The sequence below is a fragment of the Silene latifolia genome, chromosome 2 (assembly GCF_048544455.1).
Source record: "Silene latifolia isolate original U9 population chromosome 2, ASM4854445v1, whole genome shotgun sequence".
Classification (NCBI taxonomy): Eukaryota; Viridiplantae; Streptophyta; class Magnoliopsida; order Caryophyllales; family Caryophyllaceae; genus Silene; species Silene latifolia.
The window spans coordinates 178840973-178855110 of NC_133527.1; positions in this window are offsets into that span (position 1 = coordinate 178840973).

Here is a 14138-nt window from a genome sequence, read left to right on the forward strand (position 1 = left end):
CTTTTCCATCTGCCTTTCCACCTCATTTATGAATATCTCAAGGACATCCACAGAATGAGCCTTTTCATGCAACAAATAAGTGAAACTATACCGCGAGAAATAATCTATAAAAGTGATAAAGTACTTTTCACCACTCCAAGATGGAGTGTCAAAAGGTCCACAAATATCGGTGTGTATAATTTCTAAAAGCTGGGAGCTCCTTGTAGCTGATTTCTTTCTTGTATGTTTAGTCCGCTTACCTTTAATGCGGTCTCACACACACATCTAAGTCACTAAAATCCAATTGAGGTCGAATTTCATCTTTTACCAACCTCGTTAACCTTTCTTTGAATATGTGACCGAGCCTTTGATGCCACAAGTAAGCTGATTTTTCATTCGATGCACTACGTTTAATACCTTGACTCTCAACAATAAATAGGGAATCAGAAAATTTAACATCAAGATTGAACCTATAAAGTGAATCAATCAAAGTACCACTACCATAAAAGTATTCATTACGGTACATAGAAAATACACCATGTCCAAACTTAAAGTTAAAACCTAAATTATCCAATCTACTTAATGATACAAGATTTCTAGCACAATCGGGTACATAGAGACAATCTGTAAGATCTATATGACAACCAGTGTCTAAGATTAATCTGTAAGTCCCAATGCCCTCAATGCGTGCTTTCATCCTGTTTCCCATGGATACAAACTGTTCAGCTCCTCTTATGGGCTGGATCATACGATATCTCTTTTTAATGTGAGAAATATGAGTAGTTGTACCGGAATCTGTTGGGGTTAGTGTCCTTAACAGTTAGTGCAAGGACTTATAAACCTCTAAAAGGATCAAAGGGTATACTTTGTATCATAATCAGTTGATCCACGTTTATCAATAACGGTTGGCTTGCTAGATAAGTTTGACGTTATTGTCATACAGATGGCGGTGATCAACTGGTCCCTAAAAGTCACACCTATAGGATACGTTCGAGTGACGTGACGGTATGAAAATACAGTCATGTAGATGCCAAATTTGACTAACCAGTTAGTCTGAATTATTTGACTAATAATTAGTTAAATGTGATGTTGAGATATAATATTTAATACGGATTAAATATCATGGGCTAATGCGGATTAACCAGTTAATTCGTAAAATTAAATATAAGCGTTTTATATTTAATTAAATGTATATTGAATATAATTATACAATATTGTTTTGTCGGACATGTATTAATAATTCAACTAACCTGTATTATTAGTTGATGCCTTAATTTCCGATAACCGATAATGATTTATAATTAAACCGCGTCGTATACATTTAGTAAGATATGGACCGGACCGCAAGTTTAAGTGAAGAGAAAATTAAAAGCCCGCGAGCTCCCTCTCACACGGTTTGGCCGAGAGCCTTTCATAGACAAAAGGAGAGCATCTCCTCTTGTCTAACCTAATTGTTCATTTGCTAAACAAAATTAGGGTTTTGGGAATTGTGCCTCTCAGGACTCGGATCTCACATCCAACACAACTCACAAAAACTATCCTCTCAATATTGCAAAGGCAATTAGAGGAATTGATCTAGCACAAGGGCATAACTCGGACTATCTTGGGTGCATCGTTTAGGAGGAGATTTGCTTTAATCTCTCATTGCCTTTTGCACTAGGACTGAAGGTTATTTCTAATCTTTATCGTTTCATTTTGTTAATTTCGTTTATGACCATAAAATACATATGAATTTTGCGTTATAATCCTTAATTCAAAGGGTGGTATACGGATATTTACCTACAGAATCTAACCACCAAGTATTACTAGGTACTTCTATAAGATTTGATTCAAAGCAAACAAAACTATAATGTTTACCTTTCTTTTCGAACCATGCCTTCCTTTTAGGACAATCCTTCTTGAAGTGTCCAGGTTTCTTACAAAAGTCACACTTCTTTTCTTTCTGGATCGCACTTTCATGTCCTTTAAAGAAAGACTTTCCCTTCTTACCATTCTGAGCCTTCTTACTCGGTTTAGCCTTCTGCTTGCTTTGGCACCATCATGACTCGGGAAATGAAAAGCTTGATCTTTCATCTTCTTTAATCTCCCCTTCTCCTGTATAAGCATGGCTTTTAACTCTTGATAGTTCCATTTATCTTTAATGGTGTTATAGTTCACCTGAAACTCGCCAAACTCATAGACGGTGTTGCATGCTTGCCAGTATATATACGATCATGACAAGATCCTTGATGCACCTGTATCTGAACGGATCAGTCTAATTCACGAGTACTTTGACGCACTCAGGGACTTTCCTTCTGCTTATGATCTTGCTCACTTATAAGTCAGTCGATGTTGTTGACGTTGACTGACTTTTTTATGTTATGTCCTGTATTTTCGGAAGTACATTTTGGTTCTTTGTGGGAAAGAATGTATTTTGGGTTTTATGTAATTCGAAACCGTTTAAATTTTGTAATTTAGTACGCTATTTTGTTTTTATGAAGGCTTATGTAGGCCGTATGTAATTTTGAAACTGTTTTTGACTCTTTATTCAAAGAGGCTTTTCTTTTGATTCTCTTTCGTGTTTTTGTTTACACATCCATCATGTTCTTTTTGTGTTTTTCATTTTTGTTATTTGTTTTACTAATTGTTAGTGTTTGTTATTCTCATTGTTACGGTACTCTCATTTCAAGCGTCATTATTAAAAAAGTCTAGTGAATACCTATTTATCATTGAAAGTGATCCTTATCTTTATTTTTTGGATAGTAAAGCAGAAAATGAAGTTAAGAATCAAATCCACCGCTTCATCAAAGTCTACTCAACCGTCATCATCAAATTCTCCGGGTCCGTCTCCATCCAAATCCTGTGTCACATCTCCATCAAAGAGCACTTTGCTTCTCGAGAAGGAGTACTCGTAGTCAAGAAATATGTACAACCGAACCACCCACGAAAAAAACCAAACGAAAGGCCGAGACCCAACTTGCGAAGTTGTCGTCTAGTCCACCCAAGACTAGTAATAAGTTGGCTGGCAAAGTTAAGCATGAGAAGGGAATTGTGGTAAGTAGCAAGCAACCTCAGTGGAGTTTTGCAGGAAATATCCTTTGTATGTACTCTTTGTTATTCTACTTTTATTTTCTTTGTTATTTAGCTATTAATATGTTACTTTTCGTGTTATTTTTGATGCTCTCCTGTTATTTTGCTATTATTCTGCTGCTTTTGCTTATGTTATCTTAAATGTTTTAATGCATTGTATATTTTTCCCCTTTGTGTGCACAGTGCCGATCCATTTACTAGTTGTCAGTTTTTACCGCTTTTCTTTTCAAAGTTATTGAAGCCCTCACCGAGGAGCAGAAGGAGGCTGTTAGGGAAATGGGATTCGGGGGTTTACTTGAGCTGAAGCTTTCTTCCCTCCCTCATATCATGTTCCGGGAGTTTATATATGCTTTTAGGAGTGGGAAGTATTTTGAAATATCTGAAACGGAGAAGTTCGAGTTGACTGCAGATGATGTGCACGATGTGTTTGGTTTACCAAATTCTGGTGCGAAAGTGGATTTGTTTATTACTGGGTTTCCTGGTTCTGCAGACGCTGAAGGAGAAGCTTTGAAGCGTGCTTGGCGTGAGAAGAATGGTATCGCCAATAACAAAAGTGGGATACCACTTAACAAAGTTCAGGAGACCCTGTTAGAGTCTTTGGTTGCGGACGATGAGTTTAAGAAGACTTTTGTTCTGCTTGCCATGTCGTGTTTCCTTGCTCCTGTGTCGGGTTATGTGCTTGATCTTAGACTTCTAAGCGCTGTGGAAGATGTTTCTAGGATCAAGGAACTTAATTGGTGTCAGTTTGTCTTCTCAGACTTGGTGACTTCTGTGCGTGAAGCCCTTATCGGGAGGAAAAATATTCGTTGTAGTGTAGTGTTGTTGGCTATCGCCTATTTTCACCGTTATTTCTTTAGCGGTGATCAGATGAATAATGAGCTGCCGCTCATTAAACATTGGAATTTAAAGTCTTTCAATGAGAGGTTGCAGCGTGAGGCAGCTGCTGGTGCTCTGGGCACTGGGGAGCGTTCAGACGTTACTTTCCCATTGTCTCGCCCAAACATCGTTGGCTCTGGTCAACGTACTCAACGTCGATATCTTGTTCTGGATCTACCTGATGATATTCTTACGGATGAGCAAGTACAGTTCGCAGCGGTCGACGTAAGCACCTGTTTGATTGTTTTTAAACGAATCATTCTAAAATGTTATTCTGTTATTGTCTTCAAGCATTAGTTGTCATACTGCTATTATTTTACTATTATTCCACGTTATTCCTCGGTTTTCCCTCTGTCATTCCTTTGTTATTCTAATTTTCATTCCAAGTGTTACTCCTTTGTTATTCTCTTTGTTATTCTACTACTACTCCACCGTTATTTATTCTCATTTGTTAGTGTCTTGTTATTCCTTTGTTATTTTATTACTTCTTTGTCATTCTACTATTAATCCACTTTGTTATCTATTTTTCTTTGTTAGTGTACTATTATTCCTCTGTTATTCTACTATTATTGTATTGTTTTAAGTAAAAATTTGGGATTTTAACTTGACGGGATGTTCATCAACTTATATCTTGCTTAATGAGAGGGACTCTCAGATTTTATGCCGCCGATACTTGGAACGGGCGGAACTTATAAAGTCGAAGATGATGAAGAAGACCCAAAGAGCTATGCGTCAAGCACACTTTCTTTGCTAAGTTGCCCAACCAAGTAACCCGACGAGTCTGCTAAAGAAAGCACAAACAAACAATCGAGAAAAAGTTGGTTGTGAAGGGTCGAGAATTTGGTTGCCACCCATCTTTCTTCACGGATCAAGTTATCCGTGAGTCGGATTTAACGGGTAAAGCATGTATTGACTATGCAAGCGGCCAATAAATCGCGATCAACTGTTCCTGAAGAACCAGCTTCCAAAAAAGCTAGACATGAAGATGTCATCATTGAACCCCATCATTTAACTTTGTTTTCTCAATTCTATGAGGAGTGTGTCCTTGTCGGATGTGCGGCCGACTATATACGAAAAGAAGGGTGTAGCTGAAAAGAAGGGTGTTGAACATAGTCCCGTCATTCAACAAAGTGCAAAGGTGGGGACTCCACAATTGTCACCACTCGGTTTAGATTCTATTACGACGGATATCCGTGCGACATTCGGTTTCGTTATGGAGAGCCAAGCGATGTCGGTGAGAAAGTAGTTGATGTTGGGGATATTACCATTGACGTGGAGGATGTTAACAATGATGTGGAGGACGTTAACATTCAAGTTGAAGACTATCTTGTTGATAATCCGCGGAGAGGACGTGCCTATCTTGTTGAGTGTACACCGGTAGAGGTTCAAGCAACTCAAATTCCAAAGCTTGATGCTTGTTTGCCTGAGACGGAGGTGACGGATACCGGTGCTGACATTCCATTGCGTAATGACACTCGGCATTCCACTCAAATTGGTAGTGAAGCATTCGTGACTGCAGAAGAGGAGGTAGCGGATGTGGTGATGTCTTGTCATGCAGACTTGTTGCTTGGGGCTGCGTCTGAGGAAGATAAATCTGATAAATAGGATTCCGAGGTTGTGTCGGAGGTAAAAATTTTGTTGTTGGTGAGGCTGTCCCGAGAGGACAATGGCGTTCTTTGGGTTGAATGCTCCTACTATCTGTACAAGTTATTTGCTGCACTCTGCTGCACATGAGGAGCTACTGTTGTCTGTTGTGCCTCAGAATTTCGGATGCACCCATGATTGTGGTCCTGTGGCTCCTCAGCTAGTTGTCCTGTAAAAATCAATGATAACGATGGGACATGTTTTCAACCCAATGCTATTAAAGCGGAAAGAGGTTGCAGACTACTGCTTCTTGAATGATCATAACATTTCGCAAAGGTAAGAGCTTGTTTTTATTGTAAAAATTTTCGGCTTTCTGTTTAATATATTATACTGCTTTTTGTTCTTCAAAAATATATTCATGTGACTCTTATTTTGCCTGTTTATTCGGTTTTGAAGGGAGAATCTTGTCACTTGGGGTGTGGACAGTTACCTGAATCGTGAGGATATGGAATCGATGGTTCCAGATACAATGATAATGCTTGGTGTTGTCAACTGGTGATCCCTCTTTCTGAATGATACTTGTATAAGAGGAAGCCCAAGTCGACTTTTCTTTGGAATGGGTGCAACGGTTAGTTATTCTATCTTATCGTTTCTTTTACTTTATTTTTCATTTTTGCATCACGTTTCAACTCTTTTTCTCCACTTTTTGTTTAGTATCCATTGCGGCGACTTTGTATGCCGTCGAAAGATGATAAGGCTTCCAGGAGTGAATTATGTGCGGAAGTCAAATTGTCATTTACTGTTTTTGTCAATAACAACAAGAGAGAGTGTGATCTTACTTCTGATATGGTATGTTTTTTTGAATCTTGTGTTTTTCTACTACTATTCTCTTGTTAGTCTACTATTACTCTGTTGTTATTCGATGTGTTTTCGCTTTTTAAAAGAACCATATAATTAGTAACAATTTTTTTTGGCCAAATATTTCCCAGATTTTCATCCCAATTCTTTTGCATGAGCACTTTAGCTGTTTGTGCATCAATTTCATTTCGAAGAGGGTTGAATATCTTGATAATGTATTTCAAGAGGCGATGTTTTGATGATGATCACGGGCGTGTGTACGTTTGGTGTATTGTCAAACCGCTGTAAGTCATTTATTGTGTTTTAATTTTCTCTTGGTGTTTTGCCTAGTTTGTTTAAGTATTGTTAGTAATTATGTTTTCTTTTTCTTTTTTTAAAAAAAAAGGTGAACTTGATGTCTGATTTCCTGGTCCACAAAGGAGTTGCCCGAGGTGGGGAGGTTAAAGATTATAAAATTGTCAACGTCCCTTTTTTACGGCAAACGGTGCGATTGAAAATTTGGACTGCGGTGTATATACGATGTTGCACATGCTCTTTTACCGTGGAACTGTTTTTGATTGTGACTTGGGTAATTCTGATTCAAGAGCCCTCTACCGCGCTGAGATCGTTGCCTTGTTGGTGATGTCTGATATGAACGAGTCCAGGGGAGATGTGTTGAAAAGTTTGGAGGAGTTGAACAAGACAAGAAAGGAAACCCTGAGTGTGCTTGAAGAGAGACGACGTATTGAGGATGCGGAAAAGAGGGCTTCTCAAAGCGGTAAGAAACGTCGTGGTTCCGGCAGGTGAAAAGCGTTGGTAAGAAGGTTAAGACGTCGCGACTTTGTTGTCGAGCCCGTCGCTTCTCCTCTTGTCATTGACAACACTAAATTCTCTAGAAAGACCCCTACTGCCAGCCGTCAAGTGGGAAGCAGGGGTGTGGATAGCCCCGTGAGTCCAAAGTCGGCTTTGGGTAGTCGTAAAAGGGGTAAGGCGGGGACGGGGCTGGGTTGCTCTATGGATTGCGGGCGGAGGACGAGTAGGTTTGTTGCGGTGTCGGATTTGTTTCGGAAGAACAAAAAACAGTTCTCTAAGATCTTTGAAGGTGCGGAAGCAAGTGGTGGACTTTGTTCTTCGTGAAGACGCTCAATTGAAAGAAGAGTATGTGTCAATTTTCATTTCTTTGATTGTGGTGTTCTGTTCGAGTTAGTCTTTCTATTTTCCCTTTGTTAGTCTAACATTGTTAATCTGCTGTTATTATCTTTGTTATTTTGTCAACCTAGCGAGTCGTCTAATTTCACTTTGTTAGGTCCTATTGTTATTCTCGTTGTTATTGATCTGTTATTCTCTTTGTTATACCACTATTATTCCATTTGTTAGTCCACTTTGTAATCCCACTTTGTCAATCCCGTTTTGTTATTCTTTGTTATACCACTATTATTTATTTGTTATTGTTCTGTTATTGAACTATTATTCTCTTTGTTATACCACTTTGTAATCCCACTTTGTTCTCATCATATGTTATTTTTTGTGAATGCGGGGAGATGTTAGTGTTTGTACAACGACGAGGTCGGCGTGTTTTTGGACAAGGGGGATATTGTTTCCATTGTAGATGCAGCTGCTATGATGACAACAAGAGTAGTTGATGTTTGGTCGGTTCTTTTGAATTCGTTGGAGTTTGAGGAACGCTCAGAACCAAGCTCAATGTTTTTCGGAGTTCGTCATATGGTATTTTGTTTTTTCCTTTGCTATTTTGCGTTATTACCTACAGATTGACTCACAAGTATTGATATAAAGTTAACACTTGTGCACTATTTTTGGTTGTTTATGCTTTCTGTTTTGAAGGATCCTCTTTATTCACTCTTAGAGAACTTTGATTCCTCAAGTCCTCTTGACGGTCCGGGTAAGAAGTTTGTTGGCATTCGGAATGTGTTTTTCGATTCTGCAATGGAAGATGTCGTCGAACTCCGATCTTGTGTTTGTGCCGATTCTGTACAATGATCACTACTCTTGTTTCTGCATCAACTTTTTGAATGAATCGATTGATATTTTGGACAACATGACTCACGATTCCAAGCAAATAGCCGATTACAGAAGATTGGTCGAGATTATGGCAAACTATATGCGTGTTTTTATGGAGGGCCATAATGTTCTGAAGTCTGAAGATTGCCGTAATTTCGAAATCGTTGATGTGCCTTTTAAATGGAAAAAGAAGGAACTGCTGAATTCGGAGTCGGGGTGTTTCTTGCTGTACACGATGGCGGAATATGGTGGAAGCGTGTTTGAGTGCAATCTTCACAACAAGATTGCTCGTCGAAGCTTCTGTGTTGAAATGTCGGCTTCCCTGATCTTGGCGGATATTAATCTTCATAGGCAAGTAGTTCTTGACAAATTGACGGCTTGTGAGACTGAAAGGCCGAAGACGTTGGGTTTGGCGGCAGCAAGGAACAAGTTGCCAGAAGTGCCCCCTGAAGTGCAACCCCAATCATCTGCTGGTAGTGAAGAGTCAGGCATCATCATGAATGCAGTACCTTTGAATGTTGTGTATCCAGGGAAGTCAGACTAAGTTAGTGTAAACTGTGTTGTTAAACTATTAGTGTGCTGTTATTGCACTGTTATTCTGTATAATTACTAGTTTATTGTGTTGTTATTCCCGTATTACTCTAGTGTTATTCCAGTGTGTACTCTAATTTAATTGAGTTTTCATATTACTTGTACTTTTTTCAAACACCATCCATTTTTACTCTAATCCCCTTTGTTATTCTCGCTATTATTCGGGATAATGAGCAGTTTGTTGTGCTGTTATTGCACAATTAGTCTACAGTTATTTTAGTCTAATTAAGCTTTCTTATTACCTTTGTTTTCTAGAAACACTATCCATTTCTATTCAAGTGTAAATTTAGTCAAGTGTAAAAGCAGTGGTTTAGACTGCGTTTTTGCCAGTGTTATTCTACCATTATTCTGCTGGTATTGCAGTATTACTCTGCATAATAAGCAGCTACTCTGCTGTTATTGTACTATTAGTCTACACTTATTCTGTTGTTATTCCACTAGTTTAATTAAGGTTTACAAACACTATCCAATTTCCACGAAGAATATGCATTTTCTATTCAACTGTTAATGGCTGTTTTTTCTCAACTGTGATTCTATTGTTATTGCACCGTTATTCTTCTGTTTTTGCACTATTATTCCGCATAACAAGTAGTTTATTCTGCTGTTATTCCACTGTTAGTCCAACATTATTTTGTTAAAACTATTCATTTTTATTCAAGTGTAAATTTAGTCAAGTGTAAAAGCAGTGGTTTAGACTGCTTTTATTACATTGTTATTCTACCATTATTCTCATTTGTTATTTGCAGTATTATTCTCGCATAATTAGCGCTAGTTATTATCTTTGTTATTGCACTATTATTCTGGCAAAGACTTCTGTTATTCCAACATTACTTAAAAATAGTAGTAAATAGCACTTAAAGATAGTACTTACATAATAAACATTAACGTTCTAAAATATTAAAGCCATTATTTTTAAAGCAATAAATATTTTAAACATATTTAAAAGTAGCAGCCCTGGACCATCATTGTTAGATTTTTATATCTTTATTCTATTCTCTGACGCCTGCGCGCCGGTCCTTGGACAGTGCTCTCAACTTCCACCGACTCATTCTCAAAAGGGTTTTTGTATGATTCCATAAGTTCCATGGCTTTAATGGTGTCCAATGGCCGAGAGATTGAAATATCGGCTTCGAGTGTAATACTTCCTCAGAGCATTCACACCAGCAATGAATTGATTGTCCATGTCGGCTTCCGTGTAGTTCCTATTTTTCTTTTCCTTCAACTGTCTACGCATACGTTCATTTTGAAGTTCAACAACCTTCAACTGTGCCTTTACACTGCCGACCTCTCTTATTAAGGCCTCTTCACGGGTTTCTGCTGCCTCTAAATTTGTCCTTGTGTCGATCAACTCTATCGTGAGGGACTCTATCGTCCGTTTGGCTTCATCGATTTCCTGCCTTGTCGGGGACCTTCGGCTATCGTCAGTTACGTCACTCATCCTGCAGCATTGGAAGTATGAAACGTTTTGCATTATAAAAAAATGTTTAAAATATTTCAACCAAATTAAAAACAAACCAAAGCAGAAGAAAGAGAATTACCTTTTCTGCAGCATAGAGTATAGTGTGACAGATAAGAAAAATAAACATCATAGAAAAATAGAGAATAAAAAGATAAGAAATTACCTTTTTACAGAGGAGATAAAGTTTTTTTTTGGAATGGACTTTTTCAGTGTGTGTGTTTGTTTTTTTACTCGAAGTAGCAGTATTTATAGGGGCTTGGGGAATAGAAACAGTTTTTCTGTAATCAAGTATAGAAAGATAAGAAATTACCTGTCTACCAACAAAAAAAAAGATAAGAAATTACCTTTTGCAGAGGAGATGCAGAGTTTTTCCTGGAATACAAACAGTTTTTCTGTGCTTATTCAGTGTGTGTGTGTGTTTTTTTAAAAAAAACCACGCAATAGCAGTATTTATAGGGGCTTGGGGAATATAAACAGTTTTCCTGTAATTACATTAGATTAGGTTAGGTAACTGTTTTTAATAAAAACTGAAAAGTGGAACTGATTTTTATAAATATTACTAATCTGTTATTATTCAACTATTGTTGTAGTGTGTAATTGCAGTTTTATTTTTGTGGGTGGTTTGTGAAAGAACAATCAAATAATATTAACCAAAAAAATTAAAGTAACTAGTATTTAATTCTCATATAATGTATGTCTCACTTTATTATCTAGAAGATACATTTTAGGTTAAAATGTAATTTAAACAATGACAAATAGTAAAAGTCTTTGACATTTTTAGGCGAGGTCTTCATCGTAGCCGCTGTTTTTTGCGTCTCTTTTGTCTTTGTTAGTTCATGCATCTGATTCATATTCCTGTAATGTGTGCTTAGTATTTAGCAGCTACATTAATAGCAGAATAGCAGTAGAATAACATTAATAGCAGTAGAATAACAACACATTAATATCAGAATAACAATAGACTAAATATAGCGGCTACTCTTTGTTATTGCAGAACACTATCCATTTCCACAAAGAATATCCATTTTCTATTCAAAAATAACAACACATTAATAGCAGAATAGCAGTAGAATAACACAACAAAGAAAGCAGAATAGTAGAGTAACACGGGAATAATAGGGGAATAAAGTAGAATAAAAGGATAACATATTCCTGCAATTTTTGTTAGTTCATGCATCTGATTTATATTGCTGCAATTTTTGCTTAGTATTTAGAAGCTACATTAATAGCAGAATAGCAGTGGAATAACATTAATAGCAGTAGAATAACACCACATTAATAGTAGAATAACAGTAGACTAAATTTAGCAGCTACTCTCATTGTATTTGCAGAACACTATCCATTTCCACAAAGAATATCCGTTTTCTATTAAAAAATAACAACACATTAATAGCAGAATAGTAGTAGAATAACACAACAATATTGAGAATAGCAGTAGTAACACGGGAATAATAGGGGAATAAAAGTAGAATAAGAGGATAACATTAGAATAATAGGAGAGTATTAGTCCAGATTCATACCTCTTGAGTTTCGATTCTTCTTCATCATCGTCATCGAAGGGGACTTTTAGCAAATGGAAGATTACAAGTTCTTTTGTTGTGGTTCACCCACTTCTTGCGATTACCGCATCTTCGCTTCCTCTTTTGTTGCTTGGTCTTAGCCTTTTCTTTGGAGTACCTTAATCTTTTGCCACTGCCCTTATTCTTGGCCTTGTTTGGCGGTCGAAGGTCAATATCATTTGAAGTGTGATGCCTAGAAGAGCCTCGATTTCACTGGTTTTTAGTCTTGTTCGATTGGTCTGTGATGTTCTCCCTGAAGCGTGTCAGGATTTTATGCGTTGCTTCATATGTTTAACCGTAGCATAACTGTCCATCACCCCGACGATTGCATAAATCTCGGACCAAACCTTTGACATCTCGGCGTTCTTGATGTCGCCTTCATCAATCTCTTCTATCACCTTTCCATTTTCATTTCGGACAAGCGCTGTAGGATTTCTTTGTCCATCGAGCAGGGACATAAGGGTCAGGTATCCTGTGGACCTGCCTACCATTCCACACCCACAGTATATGGCGACAGACAATGCCATGCCTCTCAAACAGCTTACATGCACATTTGCTCTCGTTAGTTTTGGTGTTAAATTCAACTCGGAAGCTCCTGTGCTTCAGTCCATCACGAACGTCATGGTACTCCACTGCCCCTACTGTTGTCAAACCCCCGACCCCCATGCTGCATATGACATGTTTGACTTCATTCTGAAAGTCCGCAAAGATAGGATGGGTGTAGACAAGTGAGGCATGCATCTCTACCTTCATCGGCCCTACTTTCTCGAGCATACTATGCTCATTGGCATTATCCATCCTCCTTTGTGTATGCCTTTGCGGCTCTATTGCGGAATTATACCTCATCCAGAACTCGACGAGGGTTCCAAAATGGCTTTCAAACCGCTTGAAATAGTTGTTTGAACTTTCGGATCTCTGGGTTGTTCCCAACAAACAACCTAGAGGCAGATCCTGAAAGTATGCCGGTATCCACTTTTGTCTGATTGCAAAGACATACTTCAACCACCGGTTGCTTTCCATACCATGGGCTTCAATAACAGTTTTCCAGTTCTGTTCAAATTCGTCTGGCTCGAGGTCGACATCCCACACAACGACATTTATGTCGGTCATAAATTCCGTATCATTGCAGATTGCCCTTCCCACTTTCTCAGGCATTTTCTGCATGATATGCCACATGCAGTACTTGTGGACAGAATGGTTGAAGACATTTGGGCAGGCTTTTTAATTCGAGCACGGTCCGTAATTACACATTGAGGTTGCTGATGCCCCATTGCTTCGAGGAATTTTTTAAAAATCCACTCAAATGAATGCTGACTCTCGAAGTCAAGTAACCCAGCTGCAAAAGTTACCGTTTTTTTTGTTGTGGTCTACTCCGGTGAAGGGAGTAAACACCATGAAATATTTTTTTGTCCCATAAGTAGGGTCAAACGAGATCGTGTCTCCATATAACTTGTAGTTGTTTATCCCTTCCTTATCAGCCCAAATAACATTCGTCAAGCATTTGTTCTCATCCTGATCATAAGCAAAATAGAACCCCTTTGTTTCAGCCAGCATTTTGAAATGCCCAATGAACATTTTAGCATCGTTATCCCCAATGTAACACTTGATATTTCGTTTGAAGTTTTTGAAGTCTAGCAAAGAGGCACCGATATTCTGATAACCATTTGAGTATTCCTTGAGAATTCTGAAGCTCAATGTTGGACCTATGTTGAGCTTAGTATGATCAATAATGGTCCTCTTAATGTAGTCATGGACGTCCCTTGAGAGCTTCGGAACTCCTGTTTTTGACAGAGTAAAGAGAGTGATTGTGAACGTCTACAAAGACATCCACAATATACCCGGCCCGGTCTGTCGTCTGCTTTTTTCACGGGTTCTCAACCTCATGTGCGCCTTGCGACCACACCTTGTCGAGCATGCTTCTTTGGTTTGTCTAATTCGTCGGTCTTTGTTATCTATCGTACTCAAATTACCGACTTCGTGATTTGTTGCTTCAAGTCGCATGATTTCTTTTCATATCCCTATACCCCCATGCATTACGGACCGGTGATTTGACGTTGACGCCCCCTTATATTGCGCATTTGTGTACCTTCTCACATCAAATCCAAGCCGATGCATATATCTTTGTAGAACTGTCTTCGCATCGTCCAAGGTAAGAAAGAACATGC